At 44.4% G+C, this 21,466-nt stretch overlaps 1 long non-coding RNA gene across 1 annotated transcript; it reads right to left on the bottom strand.

Moving 5' to 3' along the window:
• Positions 1-970: 970 nt before the first annotated feature.
• LOC120301550 lies at positions 971-5,739 on the bottom strand. Its single transcript, XR_005554942.1, has 2 exons — positions 5,441-5,739; positions 971-3,150 (listed from the first exon to the last, which is right to left on the bottom strand). It is a non-coding gene; the product is annotated as an uncharacterized LOC120301550 (long non-coding RNA).
• Positions 5,740-21,466: the final 15,727 nt, after the last annotated feature.

The following is a 21,466-nucleotide window of genomic DNA, read 5'->3' as shown; positions in this document are numbered from 1 at the left end:
AGACTAGTGGTCCCTCAAGTCTGTCCCTTGAGTTTTTTTTGCTTTTTGATTAATTTATGTATTTATTATTTTTAATTTTTTTTTACTTTAGTTTTCTTTCCCACAAACAGCTTCTAGCCTCTCCCCAGAAATAGGTCAGACTTCTAAAGCAGCTCCCAGGTTTTTCTTGCTTACCCAGAGCCTGGGAAGACCCTGAAACGAGGACAACTACCCAATTTCAGACTGACCAAGATCCTGGCAGTATAAGAGCCCCGTGCAGCTAACCCTCCAAGCATCTCCCTGGCTATTGAGTGGTAGAGACTCCAAGCCGTGAGGATGCTGCACCCCTCATTCAGTGGCAACAAGGTTGGAAAAATTCATTTGATTTGTGCCTTCATACAAGCTTCCCTTGTTTTGCAGATTCAAATCTATTGAAAGTTAAGATTGTTGGACAAATAGGAGTAGTCAGGGAAATGAATGAAGCCTGGAAAACAGCCCCTTGTTAGTCAACAAGAGTGCTGATTTACCACCAGCTTATCAAGTACTTAGGAGGGCAGAGCCTGGCAGCACAAGAAAAAAACAACCAATGACTTAATAGACAGCCATCAACTCCCCAATCAACAACTTAAAAAACACACACAGCAGGGCATGGGCTCCAGCACAAGTTTAATCGGAAGATTAAACTTCTGGTCCCAGTGGCCAAACAAGACTGGATCCTGAAACTTAGTTATTTATTTTTTAAAATTTACACCTCTTCCAATTTTGCAAAGTTTCTACCAACTAAGCAAAAAGGCCCCCCCCCCCAAAAAAGCACAATAGGAAAAATGCCGCATAAGAAAGTATACCCTTTTCTTTCCCTTTTCATTCTATTCCTACTACGTTCTGTAACCGGCGGTACTGGAATTTATGTTAAAAAATGCATTGTGTTAGAGAAATTGCTTGAAAATATGTAGGGAGAAGGGAAACAAAAATGCACGGCAGCGAAGAAATGTACACAAATATAATAACAATTTATTTCAAAGTTTTTATTATCCTCGTCACCCTGAAACTAAAGAATCAGGAGGCACTGAATTTAAGAATGGAAAAAAAGAAAAGGAGAGAGCTGCTCGTCCTCCCTCATCTCCTTTTTCTGAATTGTCCAGATTTTCTTCCCAGCGACGTGCAGACACTGTCAGACAAGGCAGCGTCCAGTCTGGGCTGGTCCAGAGGTTTTGTCTTCCGAGCTTTCGGACTTTCGTACGTGGGGATTCAAAACATATTGGATTCGGCAAGCAAATGCTCCTAACCTCCCCCCAAAAAAGACTTTAGTATTAAAGGAATTTGTAGCATTGAGTCTACATTGTTCTTCCTGCCAGCCTTTAAGCTGGCTTTTGAGGGTGAAATATGAGGAACAGGAAAAAACCAAGATAGCTGTCTATTTACATTTAATTTGAGCCCGAAGCTCTTAGCTTGAGAAGGTTGGGAGCTGGCATCTGTCTCTCAGGAGTGAAACGCAAAGTACATAAAGTGGCGGTAATTATAAACCAAGGGTTTGGTGTAATGTCAGACTTTTATGCTCCCTTCCTTAGTCATTAAGATATACAAACATTGCTGAGGGCTTGGCTGATTTCAATAAAATTATGGGTTGAAAGTTTATTTAAGGAGGATGCTCGACAAACCATCCACCAACTGTAACTTTAGAGGGAGGAAATTATTGGAGGCTCTTCAGTGTGAATACAGATGGTGCAGCCTTCCCCCCCCCCATTTCTGTCCCCTTCCCAATATTCTCAGGCTGCTCTACTGCGGTTGTGGGGCAGGGGCTTCAACACAAATTGAGCTGCCTGACTTGATATAGAATTCCCTGAGCCAAATGCAAAAGGAAGATTCTTGTTCATTGGAGACATTGAAAGCATCTAAAGGCCACAAACTAGAATATTTCACAGTGCCAAAGAGGTCTGAATCTGAGCGTGGAAAGGTGAATTTTCTAAATCACCTAAATCACCAAATCAGGCTGAAGGAACCATCAAATGTTGTAGAAGAACAAAAGGAGCCCCTGCCACTTCAGAAGGAGAGAGAGAGAGACATGCAAGGTGCCTCTTTGGAAAGGGGAAGCAGGTCAGGGGCAGGCCCAGGACAGCCAAATGACCACTCGCCCTTACATAGCAGACCAGAAAAGACATTAGACCCCCCCACCCCAAAAACCCTGCCTGGCTGGCATGGATCTTCAGGTGGTTACTAGCCCCAGAGATGACCCACTCCACACCTTGGGTTACCAGCGCTGGGGGAGGGTTGGAAGTTGGGGGCAATTTGGAGTAGCTGCAATTTGCCATTTGCCATATGGGCCCTTGGATTTTAAAAGTCTATTTAAAAGAACTGCTGCCTGTTTAATTGTAGGCAGGAAGCTTGCCACATGGGATTTTTTCCAGCCTTGCCCAGCCTGTGATCTCTAACCAGTGGGCCTTTCTCCCTCTCCAGCGGGTGCTTCCCTTTGTCTCCCAACCAGGTCCATGGGGCGAGGGAGCCACTGAGAAAAGGAGTGGGGAGATGAAGAGGCTGTTGCTGATTTACAGACTTCTCTCCACTCAATCCACAAGCATTTGCTGGAGAAAAGTAATGGGATGAAGTGCCCCAGCAGGACCCATAAACTTTATGCGCAGAGCTTTAACTCAGAGGAAAAGAGGCTCAAAGGATGGAGCAACAATCAGGGCGGAAACTGCCAAGCCACGGCGGGGGGGGGGTAGGGCCACCTTCCCCTCATCGTGTCATCTGCGCTCAGGATATTTGGGAAACCAAACAGGCTTTTTCCCCTCAATGCCCACGAGGCTCAACAGGCAGCTCAGCTTTCATATGAAATATCCTTTTCCTTGCTAAAAAGTCGATAGGTTGTGGAAGAGTTTAAACCATTTGAATTTTAATCAGTGTTTTGGCCCAGGGCTCCTGAGCATACCAAGAGGTTCAAGAATTGCAGCTCAGGTTTAGCAGCCAATCAAGCTTTTAGAAGAGCATCTGGAAAGGAGATTAGTCAGGCAGCTGGAGCCGACTGAAGCGATCCGAGAGTCAAGGGGTGCAACCCAGCAGAGTGCAGCTACTTGATCCTTTCGCCTTTTTATAACCAGTTTGCCACCAGTTGTGTCTCTGGGAGTCAGTAGTCTGTTTCTCTTATTCCACTCTAGAGTTGTCTCTTCTTGTCACCTGAGATCAGAAGGGGCAATGTTAGAAAGAATTCAAAGATAACGTTTTCCCTGTCCAGTTGTGTCAGGGCTGGTTCTGTTTCTTAATTGAGGGTGTTGTTTGAAGACACTTCCATAGTCATGTGGCCAGCATGACTATATGCCGAGGCACATGGAATGCTGTTACCTTCCCATCGAATGGTACCCATTAATCTACTCACATTGGCATGCTTTCGAACTGCCAGGGGCACAGGAGCTGGGCCAAGGAACGGGAGCCCACCCCCTTGCCCGGTGCTCAGCTCTTGAAACTGGGCTGTCAGCTTTTCAGCTGACAAGCTCAGTGTCTTTAACCCCTGAGCCATCGCGGTTAAATATGTAAATTTTGTACAAACAAATTTCTAATTTCTAGCCTAGCAATAACCTGGTCTGCTCACGGCAGCAAAGGAAGAAACAGCAAGAATAATTCCTGGCCTTCAGCTATAAATACAACTACGGGTTTGTGGCGGTCCTGGATTCACGGATATCTACTTATTACTCCATTGAAAGTATAATGTTGAAAAGTGATGGAAACAAGAAATGCCAGGAGAGAAGAGAGAATAAAGGTCAAAAGAACAAAAGAATAATGGCAGCAGGGAGAACAAAGAATTGAAATAACATTTTAATTTTGAACCATCAAATGGTAGTTTAAAAAAAACAGTCAGAAATCTGAAATTACTTTTTTTAAAAAAAATGTTCCTGGTGATTTCATTTATGCACAAACCCTAAGTCTTTTTCCACCATGTTTAAAGCAAACTTGAAAGACACATCATCCTCCCTAGGGGTTCTGGATTTTACGCTCTCTGTTCCTGAAGTGTTTCCTTTTTCTTCTCCTGCCCTGAAAAAGGACGATAAGCTATTGATTGGACTTGCTGAGAGAGGATGAACCCTCTTTAATTACTTCATTAGTTCTCTGCACGTTGAGAGGTGGATTAATGAACAGCTAAGTCCAGGCTAATCACGAGTTTATTCCTTGCCAAAAGTTTGCCAACCAAAGTAAACCACAACCAAGCCAGTTTTCAGAGTTTGGGATGAGGACAGCTTTTTAGAAGAAAAGGAAAGAAATAGTTCCAGGGTCTGCTGCTCGGTGAGGTCTCTTCAGACTCACATTCTGCTAAAACAACTACAGTTGTAGTCAACTTACTACCATATGAATTGAGCCCAAACTTTCTGTTGCTGAAGCATTAGGAACCTTCCTTCCTGGTCATCAAACTGAAGGATTGGAACCACACTGGGACTTGGCTGATGCTTGAGGTCAGGCTCTGCCTGGAGATGATTTAGAAATCCTGAAAAAAAGTGACTGCCATTTCTATAGAACACCTTCCTGCCAGCCCCAGGTGAGTGGGGTGCATAGAGGGGAGAACTGCGGGGAGAAGCAGAGGGCAGTGGGTAGCCTGGCGTGACTGGGAACAATAGCAGAGTGCCAGGATTGAGATAAGGGCAGCAGAAGAGAAGCATCCTGGATACACGGCCATGTGAGTCTGGGCTCCCCTAAATGCTGAACGCTAAACACAGGTTCACATATCATGCGCTGCCCGAGAAATCATGGTAAACTTTCACTGGAGGGCTTGGTTCACCCAAGATGCCAACACCAAGGTTGGATTCCCGAATCACAACCTTCTCAGACCAATGTCAGCAAACCCAAGCAATATCTTGGGGGAGGGTGGATGCAACTGAAAGGGAATCCAGTTGGAGGATTTCCCCCTATACAAAAAGTGAAGATGGAGGGTCCTGGGGGAGAGGGAAAAGCCAGCAAAACAATATTTGGGAGGGGATTTGTTGCCTATCTAAGCAGAGTGAAAAGGGGGGGGAATCAAATATTCTCAAACAAAGGGAGAGAGAAATAATGAAGTTTGGTTGGGTTGGCAAGAGAAGATGCTGAATTAATTGAGTTTTCAAGCAAAACCGTTTCCTAATAATTGAATAAATATGCAAAATTTGCAGGAATATATTTATCGGTGGCGTGAAGAAAATTAATGATTTGCTTTTTATGAAATTAGCATTCTGTTGGAGCAGAAAGCTAGGGATTCAAAAGAGTGGCATTGTATTGTGAGGCTGGGACTACACCTTCCTACTCTGCTCAGTTTCCTTAGCAAACCAACAATCTTGCCCTATGGTCAATTGTGTCCCTTCTGTAAAAATGTTGTCTCTGCAGAATGTAGGTTCAAAATATTTGCTATTTGGGGTGCAGACCAACCTCTGCCTTGCATTCAGTTGTTACTCCACCCTCTCAACCCTTGATCTGACATAGGTCAACATTAGTCATTTTAACTTACTAGTATCCAGATGTTGTCCATCTCCCTAAGATGATGCCTCCTCACATTTCTATGGTTCCTACCAATGGGAGGGAACCCCCACAATGATTGCCTGGCAGGGTGCAGCTGTCCTGGAGCATCTGGGGTCCTCTGTAGGAAGAACAAATATTCTGCCATGAACTGAAGAAGTGAAACGTTTTCAAGGAAAAAAACAAGAAAGTCCAGTTGCCTTTTGGAAAAAGCATTTTTGGGATAACCGTGACCTGAATGTTAGAGAATCTTCATGGTCGTGAAGATTCACGTGTTCATTCAGGTGGGTCCTCCCGTAAAGCTATAAAAGACTCAGTGATTTCTTTGCTAGACATTTATACTTGGTTGTATAAGCAGGAAACACAGCTTGTGTACGAAAATAGAGTAAGATAAAAAAAGTTGCTAAAATATCTGTGCCCACATCCTATAGCCGTGTGAGTATTTTGAGCAAGCTTTATTTTAAGAGCCTTTGTGGTTTCCCTATCATCCTTCCCCGCTCTTTCTGTTTTACTTTTATCCCATGGAAGTTGCAAGTGTGGCCTTTTTGGGAGAGCTCTCTTTGGCTCTGAGAAGCAGACGGGGCCAAGATCACACAGCTCTCCATTCTTACAACCTGTTCTCTTTTGTCTGCTCCACTTCCGACCTTGTGCAGAAATGCATTGTTTCCAGCCCCACAGCCAGGAGCAGCTCTTTCTTTCCTTTGTTTTCCTGCCCACCCCCATGCAGGGGCTGTTGGGAAATTAATTTGACATCCTGCGATGTCTGCCTCTTTCTCACCTTGCTTTTTGCAGGCTGAAATAATCCAGGCAAGAGCAGGGCTGGTAAATCTCAAGTGTCATTAGGTGGGTAAAAGTTTAATAATGTCTCTTAGCGTTTTTTCTGCCTCCAGCCATCGTGTAAATTATGGAGTAATAAAGCAGCAGGAAGGCTCTAATCAAAGGCCCAGCAAAAGGAGCCCAGATTAAAACTCCCACCCGCCCCACCTGGGAGGCCCAGATCCATCCTTTCTCTCCTGTCACGCTCAGCCCATCTCCAAGCTCCTGGCAGAGCCCTTTTCATCTGCGCATTTGAGATTCATCGGCTCCTTCACCCTGCCTTTCTTCTTCCACCAAAAGCCGGAGCAGCGAGTCTGCCGCACTTCGTCCCAGCCTTGGGGGGACCCACCTTCAAAGACCTGCCAGTCACACAGCTTCCTGCTGTCCTTGGTTGAGTCAGCCTCACCTTTTCCAGGATAAATGAGGATGGTGGCAGCAGAATACCCGGAGGAGAGGCAAAGCATAAAGAGAAATAAATTGAATTTAATAAAGACACCTCCCCTTCCCCAACAAAGGGCAGGGTCCCCAGACATGCAGGTAAAGGCCACGTGCCATGGAAAGCATTCTGAGTTTTCGCCTGAACGGAAAAATAAAATAGTTGAGTTGTTGGTCAGCACGGCCCCTCCCTGCACAATATTTCCCGTCATTATCCTGCACTTTTTTCCTGCATTATCCACCCTTTCGGCAAAGAAGGCAGCCCCAAAGGTCAGAAGCATCGCAATCTCTGTGTTTAGCCTTCCCGCCTTGAACTGGTCAGGACATCCCACCTCTGTCTTGGGGCTGGGAGAGTCCAGCTGCCTTGGGCACAGCCTGATAGCTCTAATAGCCCATTAAAGGCTTTGTGCTCTTCTCCTCCAAGTATTGAGATGCAGGGAAAACATATTATCCACCCAGGACTTGCTTAAAACCAGAATTCAGCTCTTTGGTGACAGTTTGAGATAATTTTTTCAAAGGAGCTGGAGGTAGGAAACAGTTTTAAACAACTTTACAATCAATAGCTGTTTTAATTTGCAACGTACAGCTCATACGCTGACAAATAACCTAGCAGAGTGGCTGAATAATATGGCTTCAATTATATTTCTGTACAATATCTATCTTATTTTGTGTCAGGGTACTGCCAAGCTAATTCAATTTTCTGCTGCCAAAGCCAGTGCTTGTTCCCTTTCACTTGCAATATACAACATTATGAAAAAGCCTAAACCTTGCTGCGTGCAAATGGCATCTCTTCCTAGACAACGAAGGCCGCCGTGGGGCTGGGGAGGATGTGTCTTGCCCTCCCCAGGCAAACCCTGCAAAATCAGTCATGAAATCGATCTGGGAGACCCAGGGCGAAAGGGATGAGGCCGAGGCAGAAGTGCCCGAGGTAAGATGTGGAGAGGAAGGCTCTTTCAAGCACACCTGCTCTCTCCTTCACTCTCCTCCTCCCCACTCCTCCTACAAGGCCTTGAGAAGGGGCAGAGAGAAGCAGGGAAATGGTCTCGTTCACAAGTTATCTGCTTTCTTGATTTGGCAGCTGGTCAATACATGTGAATTGAACCTTCATGCTTCATTTTTTCCCCCTTTATTTAAATCTCATAACCATCTTCAGCTAGACATAATTTTCTCTTTGTCAATGTCAGTTTCATCAAGGAAATCACAAATTCAACCAAGGAACCAAGAGGATGTAACAAGCAGCAGCGGCCCATAAAATATATAGTATATATGCAGACACATGCTCACGCACACAGCGCACATATAAAAATAGGGAAACTAAATAAAGCTATAACTGGGATCAAAGCTTTCGTATCTCAGCTGTGGTTATTATTTTAGGATGTAAAAGCTCCCACAATTGGAGGACAAATTGTTGGAAGCTTGCAATATTTGCCTTATTTAATTTTAATATGCCACTGAGAGCACATACATTTTATCTGTATGTAAAATTCAATTTTCTTTATTGCTTTTTAATCTTCTTAAGTTTTTATTTATTTGCTAAATATTTATCTATGTACTTCAGTCTTTAGGCACTAGTGTTTCAATATTTAGTTTCAATTTTCCTTTATAAATTTTAGGCCTGGAATTGAATCCCTTTAAACAATAGCAAGTACTTCTTTTATTTCCAATGTATAATAGTTATTTGTCTTTCTCTGCTGCGTTTCCATACTTATTTCTTTTTTCTTTTCTGATCTGATATACCAGGAGTTTCCTTGGTTTGTTTGCATTTTCACTTACCGTATTTTATCTGCTGTCAAAATTCTGCCATCTCCACTAAATCTAATTGTTATTTAATTGTATTAAACTCTTTCAGTGCTTGTTTAATAGGGTTGGCTTTAGATCTATCCTAATTCCTTTATTTTCTCTTCTAATTGTGATTTATACTCAGTTTTTCCTATTTGTAATAGTTGACTCATCTAGTCAACAACCCATCTAGTCAACAGGGCAGGAAATAAGGTGCTGCTAACTCAATTAAAGGATCAGACTTATCCTCCCTAACTTTCCTCTGAAGCATTCCCAAATCTTGTTCATCTCTCTCCTTTGATCAGAGGTGACTGGATTCAATACCTAACAGTCCTTCCAATATTAGCAAGAAGAAGAAAAAAACCCCACCCATTCCACATTCTCAGAGAGGAGGAATAATAGAATTAAAGAGTTGGAAGGGACCTTGGAGGTCTTCTAGTCTAACCCCTGGCTCAAGCAGGAGATCCTATACCATTTCAGACAAATGACTGTCCAGTCTCTTTTACATTCTGCCATGGGATCAGACCCACAGGGCCTCTATCGTCTCCATCCTGACACCCAGCTTACCTGGGATTTGGGGAATTGATCCAATACATCCAGATGACCACGGATCTGGGGAGATCAGTTTGCACTGACTAGGAGTAACTGTCCAAAGGCACAAGCAGAAATTATGTTTAAAATAATAGACTCAGTTTTGGGAAAGCTGCACAGCACAACCACTGCCTTTTCCAGGAGAGAGCCATTTCCCCATAGGAATAAAATTTATTAAAGAAAACGGTTACAAATTTAACGCCATCCTATAAATCAATGAGGCAGGTTTTGCAGTCAGAGTTGGAATGCCTGTTATATCTTGTTTTTAAATCTCTGGGTGGGTGGGTGTGCATGGTGTGCCTGCATCTGTCCTCTACTATAGCAAACAAAAGGCTGAAAAAGTGTAGAAAAGACCTTGTGCAGTTTCTCTGTGTGGGGTTTTTGTATGCACAGATGTGGAAAGATTTTCAGATTCCCACAAAGGATGAATGGATGGTGAAGTCAGTGGGGTTGGCTGAGATGGTGAAACTAATTACTTTGATGTGGAAACTAGTTTTGGACTTTTTGCTTGAAAATGAAAGAAATAAAATTTTAACGTTGGGATTTCACAATGAAAATTTTTATGAATATAAAAATACAATATACTATTAATTTTAGGGCAAATACTATTATTTTTTTTATTTGTAGCTGTATCGAAGAAAGTCAGAATTCTCCCTCCCATTTTCTGTACTTTTTTTATTCCTTGCACTTCCCCACCAGCACTTCTTTCCTTTTATTTTTTTTTCTGTTTTATATTTTATCTTTTGTAAAAATTCAATAAAACATATTAAAAAGAAACAGGAACTTCAGAAGAGAGCATAAAGGTGGGGTTATTGTAAAGGCCGCCCAGTAGGAGAGCGATGGAAAAGGGCTTCGTTTTGTTTTTTATTTGCACATTGTGGTATGTAGTAAGCACAAGTCGTTTAGACAGTTTTAAAGTAAGATTAGTGAAATAAAAAGTAAATAGTCATGTAATGAAAATTGGAGAGGGAACAGCCTTTATAGTCATCCATAGCTGGAAACTGTTTGGCTTTATGTATATTTACTGTGGACATTTTAAACTGCTATGGAAGTTTTTGTTGATTGTTTTGTAAAACTGCTACCAGTCTGTATTGATTTGGCACTATAACAAGTACAATTAATAAATAAATAAACCAAGAGAATGACTGTTGGAAATAGAAGTATTCTGTGTGAGAAACAAAGATTTGAGATATAGGCCTGATAACCATACTGCGAAATCAATTGATTTCCCAGACTTTACATTAAAGGGGTTAGGCAAAGCCAGACTTTGTCAGGGACAGCACCCGTGGGAAGTGCCTGGTTAACCGAGGGAATTGGTTACTATCCCTGGGAAGAAAGTCAAGTAAACGGCCTTATACATTATATCCTGCTTTGGTAAGATCGCACAGTACTGGGCCCACAATACAGAAAAAATGTTGAAGCTCCAGAAAGAGTGCAGAGGAGAGCAACAAAGATGATTGGGGAGCTGAAGGCTGAGACATGAAGAGCAGTTGCAGGAACTGGCTATGTCTAGTATCTGACCAAGAGAAGGACTAACAAAACCTGGTTAGCATTTTTAGAATCTATCTACAAAATGACAGATTGTTGTTTAAAATAGCGGACTGAAAAGAGAGAGGCTGGGGGGAGGGGAAAACAGGGCAAAGGAGGAAAGCAAAGCTGTGGCCTGACCTCACAGGGGTAACTATGACCATAGTCACAGGAGAGAAGTGATTTGAGGAAGACCTTGAAGAAGAGATGGGGGGGCATGCATGCACACACATGTGTGTACCTGCATGCAATGTCCAGCTCAAAGGGGCAGATGCAGAGAGGGGTCTGGGCCATTTACAAACCCACTTGTAAGAGTTTTCCCTCTGTGTGCTGGCATTGGCGGGCCAGAGTGTGGGCAGGTGACCCTCTCAAAAATGTCCTTGAACAGTGTTGCTCAACCTTGGAAACTTTAAGATGTGTGGACTTCAATGCCCAGAATTCTTAAAGTTGCCAAAGTTGAGAAACGCTGTCCTTGAAAATCCTTTCCAAGATCACCCATCACTGCTAGGATTAAGGGCAACACAGCTCTGGAAGAACTCATTTAGAAATTCCCAATGTCCAAAATGAAGACAAGAAGCTGAGCTGTCAGATGGCTGAAGGCAGTGGCTGCCTCTTTGATGGATGACATGCTACAAGGACTGCCGTATCTGAAGTTATTGCAAAAAAAGAAAAACACGGGCTTTGGAGTATTATCCCATTTTACTCATCTCACAAAGCTGTTTCAAGTCTGTTGCATCGTCTTTATCACTCTGTGTAGAATTTGTCAGCTGCAGGGACCTCCCTTGAGGAGGAAACTGAAGGTCAAATGCAGGGAGACAACATAGAGGAGGAGCAGAGCGAAGGGCTGAGGCAGGAGGCTGAGCAGGACCAGCAGCCTGTCCCTTGCAGCCTGCTCTGTGGGGTGGGGGTCTTCTGTAAGGGAACAACCTTGGGAGATGGGAGGAAGAGTGACAATCTAGACAACTGTCTGAGAAATGAAATCTGGCTCCAAAAGAGGGGCGGGTATGCAGAAGGCATCTCAGGAGAGACCCTCCCTATTTGGGGGGAAAGTCAGAGATGGGATGGGTACTGTAGGAGACGACCAGGCTGAGTCCAAGGGAGGGGTCCCGTGCATCACCAGCCTAAACCTGGCTCAAATACAGTAACTGTGAGAGGGACCTTGAAGTCCTAGTGGACAATCACTTGAACATGAGCCAGCAGGATTCTGCAGCAGCCAAAAAAGGAAATGCAATCCTTGGTTGTATAAACAGAGGCACAGAATGAAAAGAAGCATTAGATTTGTTGGCTGCCTTTATTTGTAAAAATAATAAAGGTGTAATAAAAATCAGATAGATAGATAGATAGATAGATAGATAGATAGATAGATAGATAGATAGATAGATAGATAGGACAGACAGACAGCACTAGTCTAAGGCCTATAGGCGCATAACAGAGATTCCTCATATCTGCCATTCATGTTTGGGGAGGGGGTGTGCCTGTGGCTCTCATTTTCTCTTTCTCTTTGATCAGTGCAGGCATTCAAGTTGACATTTCTAGACGGGTCTCCAGCCTTTGCTTGGATGTATCCAGAGCCCAATCCCTCCCTGTCCTCATGAGAAGCCAAAGCAGGGGAAAAGAGGCCACATGCCAGACAGAACATGACAAAACAAACCGACTCCGCGTCAGCCCAGAAGTGAAACAACATATTTTCTCTCCTTATTTATTTAATTAAATGCTTAAAATATATTAAATGGAGGCTGGATTGGAAGAGGAGCATTCTTTTAAAACTGGAGGAAGAGACTTCTGCACTATAAAGGCACCAGTCAGATGGCTAAAAATGCAAATAAACTGGAAGCTCCACTGAAGAGGCAGCTCTAAAATGGAGCTGCTTTTTAGGATCAACTGTCAAGAGCGGAGGAAACTGCAGACAAGAAACAAGCTGCAGACTAGCAGTAGATAGAATAAAAATAAAGAACTTGGAGGGGGGAGATGGAAGATGATTGGTCAGTGCCTATCCTTCCATCCTCCCCCACCATAGAACTGATGACACTTCTTGGATGAGAAGCAAAACTACTTCTTCCTTCTCAAGGAAAAAAAAACAGCCCAATTGCCTTTTGAAAGCAATTTGAGACAATCCTCTCAAACAAATTTCCAAGAAAGTTTGAAGCTTGCCTCGGCCATACACATACGCATGCAAGCACTTCTCAGATCTGGCCCCTGGATGTTCCTGCCCCAGCAGGCAGATGACAGACACCTCATTTGACTTCTCTCAGGGCTACGTCCATGGGGCCATCTGCAGACCAGGCTGGGGAGTTTGAGATTCCTTCCCAGATCTTGAAATATGGCTTTCCATTCAGGCAGGGAAGGATGTAAGCTCCATTGCTGCCAGTTCATCTGTAATTCTAATATAAATGCAAGAGGATTCCAGTCAGGTCCTTCCTGACAGGCAAGCTTTAGCTGAAATGCATTTTGTTTCAATAACCTGTCTTGAAAGGAAAACAATTGTACCTGTCACATCACCTGTGATAACCTTCACTGGCAGGAGTGTTCCTTTTGTGTCAGGGCGATAAAGCTGGTGTTGATATGTAATATACTGAGCCCATCAAAAGCCGGGCAGATTGTCTCTCCATTTGTTAATTAATTTTATCAGCCGCGTCATCTTTTCGCTCAAGCCCAGCAATCCTAAGCCTCACAGAATTGATTCTTTTTTTTTTTCTTGGCTGAGAAAGAGTGCAAAGGTGGATTTGTGCTCAGCTAGCAGCGGATTTGGGTCGTCTGCATGAACTATTGAGCGAGGTGGGAGGAGAGGGTCCCTCTCCCTCCTGCCTCCGTGTCCTTCCACCACCACCACCACCACCCTTGAGGGGGGAGGAGAAGCAACAGATTCCTGGAGATTTCTGGGATCGCAGAATTCTGGCAGAAGCAAGGTAGAAAAATATGGAAAGGCCTGGTGAATGGAAGGTGTTGGGGGAGACTTAATTTTAGTTTTTTTTTTTTTATGTCCTGCCTTTAATTTGTTTGGCCCACCAAATTCCCTGTTTTTTCCTAGTTAGTTTTAACTTTTCAGTTGTGTCTGACTCTTGGCGACTTTATACGCAAGTGCCCCCCATGCTACCCTGTCAAGCACAGTTTCTTTTGGTTGCTGAATATTCATCTTTGTATCAGCTTTGATGGAATCAAGCCTGTGAGTTCTTCCTCTTGTTCCACTAATCATTCCTGGCATCATTGCCTTCTCCAATGAATTTGCACACAAAGGAGATAAGGAAGGGCCAAGAGCAGCTCCTTTATGAGGAAAAGTCAACAGTTTGATTTCCATCTGAGCAACAGTTTTAAACCTAACACAGCTTTACCTACTGAAGGTCAGTTCCCCATCAGCACTTGCAGGGTCATCTAGAATGGGGGTCACCAATCTTTCTGGGTTGGTGGCCTGGTGGGAAAGGGAGGGACAGGAACCTTTACGCACACATGTGCACACACCCAAATGTAACTGTGCGTACGTACACGTGAATGGGACCATGAGCATGCATGGGGATACTAGCGCCAGCCTGAGGATTGCGCCTAGGCTGGCACCAGCGTAAGAGTCACACTAAGGGTTGTGCCGAGGCTAGTGCTGAGGCTAGCGCTGGTGTGAGAATGACACCAAGGATCGCCCCGAGGCTAACACCGATGCAAGGGGGGTTAAGCGCATGTGCACGTGCGCACATGCCTGGTGGCCATGAGGCCACGGACCATTAGGAGTCCACTGCCCTTAGGTTGGGGACCTCTGATCTAGAGTCACTGTGCCATCCATGTAGGTAACAGTGATACGATGGTTGAAACTATCATTGTTTAGTATATCAGTGATAACAATGAATGTGCTACCCAGAATGATGTTTTTATTTCAGACGATACCATTATTGAAAAATGACATACTGTACCTTTTAAATAATGGCTAAAAGATTTAGCAGGGTTTACATAGCAAGGGGAAACACAAAATTAAAATAAAAGATTTTACAGGATGTAAAAGAGAGAGGAGGAATGGAGTACATCATCTTAAATTGTACTTTGCTGCTTGTTGTTTAATTTGGTTGAACGAATGGATATTGTTAAGAAATAAAAGAAGATTGCAATTGGAAAATGATAATTTGAGGTTTGGGGGGCATGCTTCTTTACTGAATGACAAGCTGAAAATACATTACCTGATAACAGACTATTAGAATATGAAATAAATACAAACCCAGACTGTGTCCAAAGATACAGTTACTGACATCCACAGAAGTAATTTTTATAGAAGAGAATCAGCAGATAAAGAACAATAGTAAAGATATGAGGATTTATTAATATATGATAAGAAATTAAGAAAAGACAAGAAAACGATTAGCAACAGGACATTCTTTTCAATGGTTTTTTTAGATGACAGAGAAGTTTAATATGACCAAAAACATAATTAGAATCGAGAGGAGGAAAACTTGAAGCACAGCAGAGTTATGTACAAATGATAATCATATATGTTAACAACTAAAATGTATAATTGTTATAAAGATTTGAACCATCAAAGATTGTGCGGTGAAATGTGCTACAAATTTTGATTGCAATATAAATATGGATACATGGGAGAAAAATTGGGAAGCTGGTATCATATTTTCATTGTGTCATAATTTAAGAGAGAATTTTTATAAAATGCTGTATCAATGGTACGTGAAACTAACTAAACTTCAAAAATATATAAAGGAATATAAAACCAATGCTGGAGGTGTGAAAAGGAAGAAGAGACTTTATATCATGCACGGTGGACTTGTGAAAAGAAAAAAGAAAAAGAAAAGCAAATTCACAGAGTGACGCAAAATATATTGCAAATTAACATTACAATGTAACCAGAATTATCTTTATTGGGCTTTATGGATGCTGAAATAGAAAAGTGATATATGAAATAAAAATTGTATATAGTAACTACAGTGATATTACTGCCTGGGCAAAGTTAGAAGAATAATGAAATATCCACAATAGAAGATAAGACCGTAAAACTGATCGAGTTTGTAGGACTAACAAAGCTGACCAATTTGTTCAGGGAAAAACAATCAAGATTTTTTTTAAAAGATTGGAAGTCTGGTATGGATCTTTTGTTGATAGAAGAAAGGACTGAATTGATGATTTATGGATCTGGGGATGAAAAAAATGTCAAAAAGGAAGAGGAAAGAATAAAATGGCTGTCACTCCATATAAAGAAGGGCTACTTACATTGCTGTTTCTACTTTTCCCTGTTAACAACAACCCTGTGAGTTGAGTTGGACGGAGAGAGAATGACTGGCCCAAAGTCACCCACAAGGAATTGCCAGAAGGATGGAAACGGTGGCTGTTTCCAGGAGGCCTGGGGGAGCAGGCCCAAGCGCTGGGGGGTCCCAATGGCCACTGCAACTTTGAAACACGGTCCTATGTGACTTTTGGGAGGGGTGGATCTGTTGTATCTTCAGATGGCCATCAAGAGACTGGCCATCTCTCCAGGACTGCATGTATTACAGGGACTGTCCGGAGTGATGGACGAGGGGCCCCAGCTAGCAAAGCTAGGCTCATAAAAGAGAGTACAGTGTCATTCTTGGGGTGTAGGTGGATATTCATGGGTGCCAGCATAGAGTAGCAGAGAAGCTGGTTTGTAAAGCATAAATAACTATTTTTTCCCATCACTTGTAATTCAGAGAGCGGTTCAGTTGCGTTTGCATGCTCTCCCATATTCTTGCACACCCCACAAATGTTTTTTGTGATACTCTGCAATGTTGTTTGCTGATACCCAGCTGCACTAAAGTGTTCCCCCCCCCCCGCAGGCCCTTTTACTAGACAGAAAGAGGGAGGCCTGCCCCACAGCTCCATTTCGGTTCTGCTATTCCAACAGCTTGCCCCCAGAAATCGTGGGCGCTCCATCACTGGAGGTTTTTAAGAAGAGAGTGGAGAGTCACTTGTCTGAGATGGTATAGTTCTCCTGCTGGAGCAGGGGGCTGGACTAGAAGACCTCCAAGGTCCCTTCCAAATCTGTTATTCTGTTATCCCGCAATTCAGCGCTCCTAAGGCCCTGAAACGCCCTACCTCGCAGGCTCCATCTCCCAACTGGCAAGCCGTGGGACTGGCTGACCCAAGACCCGAAGCCGAGATTCAGAGCGAGCCGAGCTGCTGCTGCCGCCCGCGGAGAAGGAGCCGCCGGCTGGCCTCGCTCCCCTCCGCCGCGCCCCTCCAGCGGCAGGAGCCGCCTGCCTGTTCCGCTCCCCGGCAGGGCTGCGGGCCAGCGCGCCTCTTCCCGAGCAGCCGGCTAATGAGTCGTTTCCGAAGCCGCCTCCTCGCTGCTTTTGCCGGTTAATTACAAGCAAACAGATGCCCTCGCCTATTTCTAACGGCACGGATGAAGCAGGCATTAAATCAGCCGGGCCAGCCGGCCTCTCCGGCGCTGCTTGGAAGCCGCCCTGGCCGAGAAAGCTAAGCGGCCCTCCGCGAGCCAGAAGGAAGGGCTGACAGCCGCCGGCAGCCCCGTGGCAGGACAGGCCGACCCTGCTGGGTGGGTTTCGGAAAGCGGCGCCGGCGGGAAGAGCTCCTGGCAGAAAGAGTGCAGAGAAGCGCAACCAAGATGATTAGGGGACTGGAGGCTAAAACCTACAAGGAACGGTTGCTGGAATTGGGGATCTCTGGTTTAATGAAGAGAAGGACGAGGGGGGACATGATAGTAGCCTTCCAGTATCTCAAGTGTGTTCTTATTATTGCAGTATACTGCATGGTAATACTTCTTGGGATCTTGATACTATTCTTCTGTTGATGCAGCTCAGGACTGCATTGGCTTTTTTTGGTAGCTCCAGCACCCTCCTGGCTCATACTTAAGTGGATAATCCACTAGGACATCCGATTGAAGAATGTTACCACGATCTCAGCTGAGAATGTAGCTTGAAAGGGTAGATGTAAGGAGTCTCATCCCCCCCCCTTAAGACAAAAGTTGGGGTTGGGGATGATTCCGATGGCTATACTTACCACCTCCCCAAAATTTCCTTACTGAAAACTGAGCTGAGACTGGAGTCTTTGGAAACTACTTTTAAATGCTATTTATTTTCCTAGGATGAAGACAATGTTGCTTTTTACTGATACGATTTGGGTAAATGTTAGCCTTCTGTGCTATATTCAATTTGTATGGACGGGAAAAACAGAGAAGACTGAAGTAGTTTACTTCTCATAAAAAACGTGTCCCTCCGAATAGTAATTTTTATGATTTTCTGTCACTTGGACAAGTAGGAAGCATAACACTGCAATAATTGTGTTTGAGGCTGAGCAGGAATAACATGGACAGAATAATTCCAGCTTTTATCAGGGCTCCCTAAATAACCTTTGTTCAAAGCTCCACAATTGGACATATTTATTTAATTTGAGCATTCAGAGCCTGTATTTCCCCCAGCTTTTGCTTTGGGAATCACTGCAATTTGCATCTACCAATACCGGCACTCAACTTAAACAAATTACTTTCTTTCCAAACTGCCTCGGAAGTATCTGAACTTAATGGACTATAACATTTATGAACATCTGAGTTCTTTTCTCAGCAGCTGTACGGGGTTATTGATGATCTAATTGAAATGCTGGCAAATATATTCCAACAGTAGATGGGAAGCAACAGACTACCCAGGGAGGCCCTGGAGCCTAGCAAACCGTATGGTGTGCGTGCAGATTATAAGATGCACGCAAGAGAACCTTGCCTGTGTCAAAACCTCGGCAAGCTAGTTTTAATAAGAAACTGTAAGAGTCTGTCAGATGGCCACATCAGCGTGAATCAGGCTGCTTCCTTCTGCACCCTTGCTCGCTCATTGAGAATTTTTCCACAGCTTCTTTTGTTGCTGCGGCTGCTGTTGCTGCTTGCCAACCCATTGGTGAGCTTGCCCAAACACGGAGGTGGAGCCAAAAGGCAGGGTGATAAATACTGCGCAAAGATAATCCAGATCGCAGAGTTCCTGCGATTACCTGTGACAGCCAAAGCCTGGAAGCCTGATCACGGTGCCAATAGCTGACACACAAGGGGTGCTTTTCAGGAAGAAGCTTCTGGCTTCTGCTGGATTGCCAGGCCTTGAGTTTTTGCACTCTTTCTTTGCATACAACCACCAACAGATAAGTGGGCTCCCAAGATGCCAAAGGGTGCCTGGTTACCATTGGATTGCCATCAGAACCTCCCAAATGATTGTCCCAAAGGTGCTTTTTTTATGTCCAAAAGACAACTGTTACTTTCTTGTTTTTTTTCCTTGAAAACATTTTGCTTCTTCCACTTCTCATCCAAGAACTGAAGAAGTTCCTTGGAGGAGAAGCAAAATGTTTTTAAAGAAAAAAAAAAACCAAGAAAGTCCAGTTGGCTTTTGGGAAAAAAAGAACCTTTGGGACAACCAGGATCTGGATGATGGGAGAATCTCTGTAAACATCTCCCAAATGATCAGAACACTGAGGGCAGAATGGCTTCCGCACATTGACCACAAACCTTCTTTGACTTTGGGTTCCTCACCATGAACGTTGGCGCCTGCCAGCGCACATGCAGGCTTGCCAAGCCCCTTGCTTAACAGGGTCCTGACCACCCAAGCACAACCTGGCAGGTCCTGTCTGTTCTCAAAAGCAGAGTTGTGCTTTGGCTCCAAACAGTTTGACTCTATTCATTTAAGAACAGCTGAAGGGCCATGATTTATGGTGCGCTACAGTCATAATGTTCAGTAGGTGTTAATTCTGATTTTGAAAGATGGCATCAGTGAACAACATAAACATAGGACCATGCTGGTGGGAACTACAGGTGGTCTACTCTATTTAAAAGGAAAAGCCTTGGGGGATATTTTGCATAGGTCCCAAGGGAGACAAAGCAGAAAAGAACAGCAAAATCAAATCTAAGAAGAGCAACTGAGAAGAAAATTGAAGCTGTTTAGCTCCCCAGTTCAGTCCACGTTGCTGAATTCTTTCCCCCTCCCAGCCTGGTGGAGTGAAACAGACACAAAAAATGCAAATTAAGTTTTGACACCTTACTGGACATTTTTAAATCAAGGGTGTCATTCAAGAGGCAATCTCTGTGACAGTTTTAGAAACACATCACACGTCTTGTATCTTGCACACGTCAGAGTATCCAAAAATAATTCCAAAGCTTGGTTGCCTGGTACACAACTCAGAGAGGGAGCGCCACTCTAGCTGGATCAGGGTCCTTCCGGCTTTGACCCTTCTTTGTGTGGTCACACCCTAAGCCTCAGGGGTCCTTGCCTATAGGTTTAAAGCAAGAGTGGCTGGGATTGTGGACTTCAGATGCCTGGGTTCAGGCCCACTAGGTAGATGCTGATTCCAGTCTGGGTTCCTCCATGGTGAAGTGAAAGCTAACAGGAGCCAACAATCCTGAGAAGGTGTGGAGGGTATGTGTCTTCAACTACCCTCTATCCCAGAGGTCACCAACCTTTCTGGGTTGGCAGCCCGGTGGGAAAGAGAGGGACCGAAAACTTTACGCACGCATACGCACATACCCAAATGTAACTGCGCATGCATATGCGTGAACAAGGCTATGAGCATGCATGCTCCATAAATGGGGTTGCTAGCGCTAGCCAGAGGGTCGTGCCGAGGCTAGCACCAGTGCGACAGTCACAGTAAGGGTCGTGCAGAGGCTAGCGCAGGCGCGAGAGTCAAGCTAAGGTCGTGCAGAGGCTAGCGCAGGCACGAGGGTCCTGCCATGGCTAGTGCTGAGGCTAGCACTGGCATGAGAATGACACCAAGGGTCACCCTGAGGCTAACACCAGTGCAAGGGAGGTTGAGCGCACGCGCATGTGTGCACACACTGGCCAGCCACTTACACAGCTCGGTGGCCAAGAGGCTGTGGCCCGGTAGTGGGCCACGGCCCATAGGTTGGGGACCTCTGCTCTATCCCACCCAAGGGCAGCTGCTTAAGCAGCCTCTCTCTCCCACCTGCAAGATGGTGCAACTCTTCCAAACGCACAAGCTTTCCATCAGTCAAATTCTTGGAAAGGGGCCCTGCCACAGCTGACAGACTCTTCAATCAATGCAAATTGCCCTCATCAGTAAGGGGTCTGGGGGGGGGGAAGGCAACTCCCCTCCCCTTCGGCCTGACAGATTGCTGAGCTGTTGCTCACATTAATCAAGGAGAAGGAAAGACTTTGGCTCAGAACAAAGCAGGAGCCTGGGCAGGATTCACCCATGCAAAGCAGAGGCATTAAGGTGGACTTGGTGAAATAGAAAGCTTTCCATGAGAAGTCCCAGTTTTGAGCATTTTACAGAAAACTGAAGAACAGCAAAAACGTTGACCTCTTTGCTTTGTCAGGCAGATGGAATGGCCCAGTAATTTCAACTTTCTTATTCACAATGTGAGATCCAGTTTGGCATGGTGACGGCACCACGCTGGAAACCTGGAAACCCAGAATTCTAGTCCCACTTTAGGCCAGTCACTTTCTGTCAGCCCTAGGAGAAGGCAAGGGCAAATCACTTCTGAAAAACTTTGCCAAAAAACCTGTTGGGGCTCTTTCTGGCATTCTACAAGAATAGGACATGATTGAAGGGAGGGGGGGAAACAATTCACAGAGTAAAGAAACTCTTAGCATGAAAGGCAAAGGGTTTCATCCAATACACTTCATCTAATGGCTGGATTAAATCAGACAATTCGTCCGAGGCTCTGGGCTTCAACAGTCCAGGAACTCTTGAGATGAAAGTACATTACTTTGTTCCTTGAAGGTTTTTGCCTGAATGCAAATGCTCTGGATACCCTATGAGGCCTGGAGAAGAGACAGGAGCAAACAGCCCTCGTCTCATTCCTAGCTCAGCAGATAATAAAATAAAGTTGGAAGGGACTTTGGAGGTCATCTAGTTCAACTCCCTGCTCAGTAGGAAACCCTATACCATTTCGGACAAAGGGTTGGAGCATTCACCGCTT

This window comes from Crotalus tigris, unplaced genomic scaffold (assembly GCF_016545835.1).
Source record: "Crotalus tigris isolate CLP2741 ecotype Arizona unplaced genomic scaffold, ASM1654583v1 scf7180000017614.5298720, whole genome shotgun sequence".
Classification (NCBI taxonomy): domain Eukaryota; kingdom Metazoa; phylum Chordata; class Lepidosauria; order Squamata; family Viperidae; genus Crotalus; species Crotalus tigris.
Note: the sequence above shows the minus strand (reverse complement) of the source record. Positions and strands in the feature narration are given on the sequence as shown.